We start from the raw sequence: 8,703 nt of genomic DNA, 5'->3' as shown, positions 1-8,703 counted from the left end.
ACCCTTTTCTCTTGTGCACGTGTAGGTCTCCAACCTCCACCTTTCATATATGGCGTTCCACTCCAATACCGTTCTTCTGGCAATTTCCTTGTGGTTATTTTTTACTCCAAATTGACCTGGCAAGACCATATCTTTTATATTAAAGAAAAAGCTCGCCACCGCCTCCGAATCTTACCTATATCCATGGGCTCAAATCGCAAACTCTCCTCCATCTTCATGATACCTTGACCCTCTCCACTCTTGATTATGGATGCCATAGCTACTCCTCTGCTTCAACCTCCCTTCTTGCTCATCTTGATACAATCCACCACTGTGGTCTTCACTTAGTGTACAGGCTCTCAACTGGAGAGGAGCAGAAGGCGCCTAGGGCTGAGTCAGGCACGCCATCTCTCTCTCCGATGCTATGCTTGATTCCACCAACTGTCCCTCACCACTCTAACTATCCCACAATACCTACTTCCTACCTTTGCTTCTCCATGTTTACTTGTTCCTTTTTCCATTTGCATGAATACCCTCCTCTCCCATTCTCCAACCTCTTCCGTTTTCTGTCCATTCCATTCCTCCAATGCTTATACCTTACCCCCTTATTGGTCCCTCCGTTTTCCCTGACCCACCAAAATCAGATATCCCCCCTTATGTCCTTCTCACCCATTTTCTGGACTATGTCTCCATTTATTCCTCCAGTATCCATGTTTACACTGAGGGCTCCAAAACCACTTCAGGTGCTGGTTTCACAGTAACCTTCCCAAATACCCCATCCCTTCTGAATCCAGTATCCTTACTACATTCATGCCTCACCTCATTCCTCCTTTAATACTTGTACCTGAAGTGTCTCCATCTCCCCAGCAGTGTTCTGTCTACAAGTATTGGTCAGACTGTGAGGTATCTTACTCACCTGCCTTGTTGACTGTGGTGCAGTATCAGTACAGTACTACACCATTCCCCCTAAATCCTCCACCAATATTGCCTCCTCCTTGATGTTTATATTTATGGAGAGTCCCTCCCTGTCCGATCATATCAACCCCTCCCCACTAATGTCAGAATAGTTGGCATCAAGGATACCCTGCCAAACACTGCCGTTCCACACCTCGAATCCTCTTGTGCCCAACTTGGTCATGATCGATCAAATTGTTCTGCACAATCACACATGCCAATTGTGGTGGCTCCCATAACATATATTATAGGGGCTGATATACGTACGAGTTCGAGTCTGAGATTGGAATTCACAGATTCAAATTTAGTCTCACTTTATGTGAGACCAGACAGGAAGCATGCAGATGAGTTTTCCCCTACTCCAGTACTGTCCCTTGCTCTGACCCTTCCCATTGCTCCCAGAATGTTTCTACATCCTCCCACTCGTATCTCTTCCTCATCCCACTTCTACCCCCTCCTTCTCCCTCTCCCAGTCAAATCCTTTTGCTATTCTGAATCCAGCCACCCCAATCTCTACCACTATTCTAAATCCAGACATTCCAGTCTCCAATGCTCTGGTGCTTACCCATCCTCCTCACTCGACTAATTGCATAAGACAAACTAAACGTACACCCAAATATCCCATCCTCTCTTAATTCAGCCTCTTCCTCAGCCCCTCAAATGTCTGTCCCCTCTTCTCCCCTTCATAAGAAACCCTTGGTTTCTCAGATCCTCCCAACCAACTCCACTTAAGAAATTCAAAACCATCTAATCATGACCCAAGATAACATGCCTATTACACCTCATCCATCTCCCAATCTCTTTGCTCCCATTCCCTCTCCACTCAAAGTCACTGCTGACATCCATTCTTCCTCCTATTTATCTTACCCAACATTCCTTCCTCCCACCCTCCACCAATGCAATGCCTGTGTTGCTGTGGGGCGGGGGGAGATGGAGACATAGGACAAATACCAGGGGGTCACCCCTACCTTGGGCTTCAGGCCTTGAGTCGATAAATTCTGTAGTCTTCTCTTCCTCTCTCCTTTTCCTTCTTGTCTCCATCTTCTACAATCTATTTCCAGAGGAGGAGAGCCGTGTTGAAGGAATGAAAGGCTGACTTTATGCCTGTCATGAATGGCCTAGGGGAGCCATGGGCACAGTATTCCCCCTTTTAATTGTCTAGCCCTTACCCCTCAAGGGGACCCTGAGGGGTAAGACTTACCATGGCCAGTGATGAAGACTTTGTACCCCAATTGGTGGTAATGAGGCTTTGCCCTTCTCCTTGGACCATGATGCTGAACACAACTACTGTCACCTCAGTCCAGCACACATGATCCACCCAGATCATTACTCAACCCCCAGGAAACATTCCTCCTCCCCAACATCCTCTACTTAATCTACTACTCCCTCCTTCCTTGTTACTACTTGTACAGTCTTATTATCCATTATTCCGCAGTACTACTTCACTCAACATCACTCCCTCTTCTACAAACCCTCACCTCTACAATTTTTAAGTTCTCTGTTTAGCCGAAATGAATACAGTTTCGGTACTAGTATAAAGGGAAGGGCGAGGCTAGGAAGGGATAGATTTGCCAGTGAGGTCAGTGATCGAGCTTGAGTGAACGATGGGACCGGCTGCGGAAGGAATCTCTGTCTGCTTGTTTTTGGAGACATTGATGGAAGAGAAGGGTATTGTAACAGGAAGGGGCTGTAGGGGGAATCACAAAAAATTGACCCCACTTAGCAAGTTATTACTTCTACCTCTGCAAACCATTTGAGTAGAGGATGGGATGAAGAGGGAGTGTTGTGGAGAGAGGTATTACTGGGGGGAGGATAATAAGGCTGAAGAATGGTGATAAGGGTTTAGAAAATGAAAATTGCAGGAAGAGGAGATAAAGTGGATTATGCTGGGAGAGAGGAAGGGATATATTCTGGAGATTGAATAATGACCTGGATGGATGATTCAGAATGGATCAATTTATCAGCAAGCATCGAGGAGGGGGTAACAGTAGCATTTAGTAGGAACCGTGATCAGAGTCAGGAGTCGGGAAACGAAAGATGTTAAATTTGACTTGGAATGGTCTGAGCTGACAGCAGGTATCAAGGAGGAGGTAGTAGTAGCAGCAGTATTCGGAGTTGTGATCAAAGGAGAGCCGTGGGTCAGGGAGCTGGAAAAAGTTGATATAGGGTATGGGCTATACAAATAAACAGGAATACAGTGCCCATGGATCCCCGAGGCTGTTCAGGACTCACCCAAAGCCAGTCTTTTATTCTTACAACACAGCTCTCACATCTTAAGGAGTGGACAGGAGAAGAAAGAAAAAAGGGTGAGAAGAGAAGGAAAAAATGGAGAGAAAAGAAAAAATGGGGAGAAGAGAAAAAAAAGGGAGAAGGAAAAATAGGAGAGAAGAGAAGGAAAAAAGGGGGGAAAAGAAGAAAGGGAGTGAAGGAAAAAGGGGGTTAAGAAAATACATTGCAAAATTGATTGAGCCGTGGACTGAGGAAGAAGGTAGGGGAGATCCCCAACATTGCCCCCCCCCCCCCCCCCGGACAATAACGGGCATTGGGGAAATGGGGACTACAATTTTAAAATCTGGCTATCCTCATGATGTACAAAGTATAATGATTGAGGGTTTCATAAAACATTTCTTTCAGACCAGATATATGTGGGAATCTTCTCATGTAACTGTTGCCAAATTCTAATATTCAGATATTCTAATATTCTTTGGGCAGGTTTACTATATCTGTAGTCATATTTTCACCTGCACTGCCTTGAGCACCATATTGATGTATTCAATCATTTTATCAAATGTATATTTTTTGAGCTCTTCCACATTTTACAGGCACAAAATGTATATTCTATATTTCATGGTCTGAAATTAATTTCAAATGACTGAATTACATACTGTGGATTTTTTTTTTTTTTTTTTTTTTTTTTTTTTTCAGGAAGCTAGACTCAGAAGTGATAAAGCAAGATTTCCATTAGGAATCTGAATTAGAGTCAGTGTTCATTTACAAACTTCAGTAAAGTTTTTGTGAATGTCAGTGATGTACTTTGGCTTTAGTAGTGGTTCTCATTGGACACTTAAGTCACATATTCTGAAATAAGGAAGAATAACATACAGTTTCTCTTCATGTCACATTTATTCTACACACTGTACCACAGGGCTAATTGATGTCATTGTCTGTGCTCTCATGCTCTCATGATCAGGCTTCAAATAATTGATATACATATTAATAAATTTTCTGAGTTTGAGAGTACAAACATACCACAACCCTGAGTATAAGGAACACACGCCTTCTCACACCATGGTCCAGCAAAATAAATTAATATTAATTAACATTAGTTTCACTTGTATGCATGGCAGTGGGTACACTGTTGGCTTCCAAACCTTGGCAGTGATGGACCTACAATGAGCCTCTATTAGTAATCATTGTAAGAGATCATTAACATCACAAGCAACATCAGCGCACCATGGCAGATTTCCATATGAACATTATCAACACTTCCCAGGCAGGCAGCTTAACTCAATTTTTTTCCTTTTCTGTTAAGCACATTTTACATTTTTCAATTAATGAGAACTATGAAAATGAGTTGGAATAAAACTCAAATGCATGGTTTATCTCATATCTCCAAGGCACCTCATGGGCACCTTTGCAATGGAATGTTTTTTCCTTGCACACCACAAGCACCATGAGATGAGTAAAATTATCAGAAACTTGCATCACAAAAGAGCTGTTTCATTTGCAATAATAGGCAGAATATGTAGCTGGCACACTTGTTAACGACAGATATCCTTAGTGTTAATATTAATCCATAACCTGACTGTTACTGGCAGTGCTAGTTTCAAGTATCACTATATTAACAAAGGTATCTGGAACAGACACTCAAGACATAACTAAAATTAAACATTCAAACAAACCATCTAATGTTTGAGATCTCCAGTTTTAGGGATACATATATACTGGGATGAATTTTGAACAACCGGTACATGGAAATGGTCAGTATTCTGTATTCTTTTGTTGTTTCTTGTTTTATGGATTATATGTGATGAATAACTTGTACACAGTTACCATTAACTTCAGCTCCTGGGCGCTGACGTGCTGAGATAAGGGGCTTTGAAAAATGTATAAACAGCAATGTAATATAAAATTCTGAGTACAGGTGCAACTTGTCCCTAGCACCGATGGCCTCCTGCTTGAGGTTTGTAGTCATCTTTACTTTTACTTGGCAATGATACCTGCTTTGGAGACAGATGACCTGTACTTAGAAAACACTTACATACATTTTTCAATGACACCCAAAATTCATGTGTATTAAACTTGCTCCAGCCCTACAATACAAGTAGGGACCCAAATGAACATAAGAAGCTGTGATATGTTCCCTACTGCAGAGGAAAGGCACTGGATATGCTGTGGCCAGGGTTATGAGTGTATCAACAACTATGGGGGGAGGGGAGGTATTGAGACAGTATCCCATAACAAAGTCTGAAAGTTTCTGTCATGGGATCTAGGAATGAGTCATGGAAAATATTTTATAACTGGTAGCAATATGGCAACAATTTTGCTATATTTCAACAATTCAACTAATGGCAGCCAAGAATGATAGGTAATATGGACTGTTCCTTTGATTTTTTTTTTTTTTTTTTTTTTGTTCTTTTTTTGTTTTACTACAAAACAATTATTTATTCACCTACAGTCTTTAAATGTATCTAATGGAAATCTAAATAAAGTCACATACAAATGTACATAAATGTGCCAAAGGATCAACCTTCATTAACTATCAGTGACTGTACAATTCATGAATTACATGTCTTTTTCTGAGTTGCCCAATTGGTATAATTCTAAATACTTTCTGTACTGCTGCCACTATAAATTACTATGTGTATCAATATCATTAATGTGTATAAAGTTAGCTATTGTGTAACAAACCCCCGGCCTTTCAGGGATTACACAGCCACATAGATAATAATGAGAATCAAACTAAATTGAGCACAAAAAGATTTTTCAATACACAGTACTTGAGCGAACTGAACATAAAAGGGAATAAATAATTATTGATTCTTTAAATTACAAAAAAATGAGGATATTCTGAACTTAACCAGTACTAGCATGGTTGTTACACAATTAACACAACAGTGAACATGATATATATCCACCCTTTTTAACAGTGATGTTCGGATATCATTAAACCATTATGGGGCACCCCTAAATTAAGTACATCAGGAGCTGTGCCCTGTAACTTACACAGAAAAAAATGTAATAAATAAATAAAAAGTAAATAGTATTTGAACATTAGTCATTACAATTAGTACTGCCTAAAAATACAACCTCATCATATTAATGGCATCATCTACCACAAGCAGAACATGTTCAAATTGGCCCATGTTGTGACAGCCCAAACACCACATCCACTGTCTGACCAATGCTAACTGTTTATTATTACAGCTCCCTTAGTATATCTAGCTTAGAACATCTCTCATACTAAGTCTGTCTTGGCACGTCTTGTCTTTCTACATATGCGATAGTACTTGTTTTCTAAACCTATCTCATGACGTCTGTCTCACACATCTGTCTTGGCAACTTATTACATCTGTTTTCTTGTATCCCATTACTGCTATATTTCATCAAAATGAAGAATATACTGTACACTATTCTTTCTGATCTGCCTTGCTTCCCATTGTGCTATGGACACTGAGGGTGAGTATATAATATAAAAAAGTACAAAAAATCAACATAACAGCAGTAGTGTCAATGGTAGACACATGACATTGACAGAAGATAAGTTACATTGTACTGAAGGCAACAGTCAAGAAATACATAAATAAATACAAGAATAACCTAATCCTAACAGGCTAACAGGTTAGGATAAAACATATGAAACAAACTTGAAAATGGATGTATATTTTGCATATGGCATAGGCTGTAGCCATCCCCAGGGTACTAAAACAAACGATGAACATGCCAACGTATGGGAATACTGCAGGTGTACCTGGTGGGTCCAGGGGGATCCTACACTCTCACACACTCATTGCACACAACAAAACTGGTTGAAAAAATTGATGCAATTTTTTCATCTAAATGCATAATTTTTTTTTTTCTTTTTGTGCAAAATGGTTAGGCTGCTGATACAGCAGAAAATGTGCCAACTGGATATATGCCATAATGTTGTACAATTGATAATCATCCAAGAGGTGCAATGGCAAACATATTTGATTCTTGTAACCAGTTATGTAGAAAGTTTAACATATTTGTTTGCATTCCAGACAATTAAGGCAATTCCTTTATCTTAACCAGAATCAATCTTTTATGAAAACAGGTATATTAATATCAGCACAGGCGTGCAATTGTGAGCCTGGCAGAGGTGCAGGACCCATGGGGAGGGGGAGGGGGCGGGCAGAGGGGATGGTGTGTAGGGTTGCAGGTCATTAACTTTAAAACTTAAACAGGCACCAATAACAACCACAGTTTAATAGGAAGTAAAATTTTGATTCTTAGGAAGAGCTCATCTATTCTAATATTCATTGGAACTAGCATTCAAGTGGCTTGTTTGATTCAGTAGGTAAAAAATGCCCAAGTTTTGTCCAAAAAACTATTTAGAACAGCTGAGGTAATACATATCACATAAGGAACCTGAGACAGCAGATCCATAACTACCACGACTGTTTGTCGCATTAACACCAACATGCTGCATTTTTCTTTCCCCCTAAACAACAGTTGAGATCCTTACCTTTTTCTGGCTATCAGATAGAGCTCTTCCCAAAAAGGAGGGAGAAAAAAAAATTAAGTAAAAAAATAAATAAATAAAATGAAATAAAAACTGCCTATCATATAACAAGGTAGCAATCCTACACACCCCACAGTGACTAGTACAACGGAGCAGCTCAGCATTATGCTGAGCTAACCAGGTTTCTAATGGTCCAGTAGAAGATAATTTAGGCCAAAGATGGTATTCATAATTTTTACATATTAAAATCAATTACTATAAGCAAGGCAATGTTTTCAAAATCATTACAGCATGGGCTAAAAAATCAATAATCTTATAAATGAATTATTAATGAAAATCAAATAGCAGCAACAATCCAATCCATTTAAAAATCAATTCACAAAAAATATTCCCAACTCAGGCCTGCAATTTTCTTCCACCAAACTCAATGTTGGGGTCAGGGTTCACAGTCCCTGCATCCTACAAGAGATCACATTGAGCATAACTGCTGTGTATCTGTTGGTGAGGCGGGGTATGTAATGTGGGTATGGGTGGGCAAACTTTTTAAAATATGGCACCAATGTTGGGCTACGACAATATGGGAGGCTAAAAATGTTCATAGAAATATCAAATTACCTTCTGCGAAGTAAATGACAGAATGATCAAGCACAGAAACTATAAAAGAAATTCTAAAGATAACAGAAAGTGATTAACAAATAAAACAATGAAAATACATAATATTAACACATTACATGTTAGGGTTTTAAAAAGATGCAATACAAAAAAGATCATAAAAACTTTAGCTGTAATTACCAGAAAGTGGTAATATCCTTCTTTCAGGTATTCCATAAGAAAACAACCCTATGAAGACAGCATACAGGAAACATCAGCAGAAGAATAAAACATTAAGATAATATAAAATACAATAAAATAATAATTAATCTTATCTTACTGGGCAGTGTTGGCATACGTGGAACCATCTGCAGCCAGACCCCCACTTTTGTCCAAACTTTGAAGGACTCAAAAAAAAAAAAAAAAACATACATCAACAACATTTATCTTAAATTAATACATAGTAAAAAATA

The 8,703-nt window shown here is 39.3% G+C and overlaps 1 protein-coding gene across 2 annotated transcripts in view; it reads right to left on the bottom strand.

The window, feature by feature from the left end:
• Positions 1-4,037: 4,037 nt before the first annotated feature.
• LOC119574279 overlaps positions 4,038-8,703 on the bottom strand; it is a 25,819-nt gene continuing 21,153 nt past the window's right edge. For both annotated transcript variants that reach the window (XM_037921466.1, XM_037921467.1), the window contains one exon: positions 4,038-8,703. This exon is cut by the window's right edge and continues 1,161 nt beyond it. The gene's annotated coding sequence lies outside the window, so the exon portion shown is untranslated.

This window comes from Penaeus monodon, chromosome 6 (assembly GCF_015228065.2).
Source record: "Penaeus monodon isolate SGIC_2016 chromosome 6, NSTDA_Pmon_1, whole genome shotgun sequence".
Classification (NCBI taxonomy): Eukaryota; Metazoa; Arthropoda; class Malacostraca; order Decapoda; family Penaeidae; genus Penaeus; species Penaeus monodon.
This window is presented reverse-complemented; position numbering and strand designations above follow the sequence as displayed.